Source organism: Arachis ipaensis, chromosome B1 (assembly GCF_059453495.1).
Source record: "Arachis ipaensis isolate K30076 ecotype BB chromosome B1, ASM5945349v1, whole genome shotgun sequence".
Classification (NCBI taxonomy): Eukaryota; Viridiplantae; Streptophyta; class Magnoliopsida; order Fabales; family Fabaceae; genus Arachis; species Arachis ipaensis.
In genome coordinates, this window is record NC_142436.1 from 29,268,670 (window position 1) to 29,270,224 (window position 1,555).

Sequence of the window (1,555 nt, forward strand, 5' to 3'; positions counted from 1 at the left end):
ATTTTAACTTGATTTCATTCCTAATTTTCGAAAATCACTAACCCCTTTTCAAAATTTTATTTTCGAAAATCCTCTTTCTCTCTCATCTCCTTCTATTTATTTATTCATCTACTAACACTTCATCTCACACAAATTCGAACCCCCTCTTCCATCTGGGTTCGAATTTTCTCTACTTCCCTTCTTTACATTACATTCTTTTCTTCTTCTACTCACATAGGGGAACCTCTATACCTGGGCAAAAAGGATCCCTATTATTATTATTTTTCTGTTCCCTCTTTTTCATATGAGCAGGAGCAAGGAAAAGAACATTCTTGTTGAAGCAGACCCTGAACCTGAAAGGACTCTGAAGAGGAAACTAAGAGAAGCTAAAATACAACAATCCAGAGATAACCTTACAGAAATTTTCGAACAAGAAGAGGATATGGCAGCCGAAAATAATAATAATGCAAGGAGGATGCTTGGTGACTTTACTGCACCTAATTCTAATTTACATGGAAGAAGCATCTCCATCCCTACCATTGGAGCAAACAATTTTGAGCTTAAACCTCAATTAGTTTCTCTAATGCAACAAAATTGCAAGTTTCATGGACTTCCATCTGAAGATCCTTTTCAGTTCTTAACTGAATTCTTGCAGATCTGTGATACTGTTAAGACTAATGGAGTAGATCCTGAAGTCTATAGGCTCATGCTTTTTCCTTTTGCTGTAAGAGACAGAGCTAGAGTGTGGTTGGACTCTCAACCCAAAGATAGCCTGAACTCTTGGGATAAGCTAGTCACGGCTTTCTTAGCCAAGTTCTTTCCTCCTCAAAAGATGAGCAAGCTTAGAGTGGATGTTCAAACCTTCAGACAGAAAGAAGGTGAATCCCTCTATGAAGCTTGGGAGAGATACAAGCAACTGACCAAAAAGTATCCTTCTGACATGCTTTCAGAATGGACCATCCTGAATATATTCTGTGATGGTCTGTCTGAATTAGCTAAGATGTCATTGGATACTTCTAAAGGGAGATCCATTCACCTAAAGAAAATGCCTGCAGAAGCTCAAGAACTCATCGACATGGTTGCTAATAACCAGTTCATGTACACTTCTGAGAGGAATCCTATGGGTAATGGGACGCCTCAGAAGAAGGGAGTTCTTGAAATTGATATTCTGAATGCCATATTGGCTCAGAATAAAATATTGACTCAGCAAGTCAATATAATTTCTCAGAGTCTGAATGGAATGCAAGCTGCATCCAACAGTACTCAGGAGGCATCTTCTGAAGAAGAAGCTTATGATCCTGAGAACCCTGCAATAGCAGAGGTGAATTACATGGGTGAACCTTATGGAAACACTTATAATCCCTCATGGAGAAGTCACCCAAATCTCTCATGGAAGGATCAACAAAAGCCTCAACAAGGCTTTAATAATAGTGGAAGAAATAGGTTTAACAATAGTAAACCTTTTCCATCATCCACTCAGCAACAGACAGAGAACTCTGAACAAAATACCTCTAATTTAGCAAACTTAGTCTCTGATCTATCTAAGGCCACTGTAAGTTTCATGAATGAAACAAGG

General features: G+C 38.5%; 1 non-coding gene across 1 annotated transcript; it reads right to left on the bottom strand.

Annotated features, from left to right (window-relative positions):
• Positions 1–817: 817 nt before the first annotated feature.
• On the bottom strand, positions 818–925 carry LOC148576074 (small nucleolar RNA R71). Its single transcript, XR_015904048.1, has one exon. It is a non-coding gene; the product is annotated as a small nucleolar RNA R71 (small nucleolar RNA).
• Between the last annotated feature and the right edge of the window lie 630 nt (positions 926–1,555).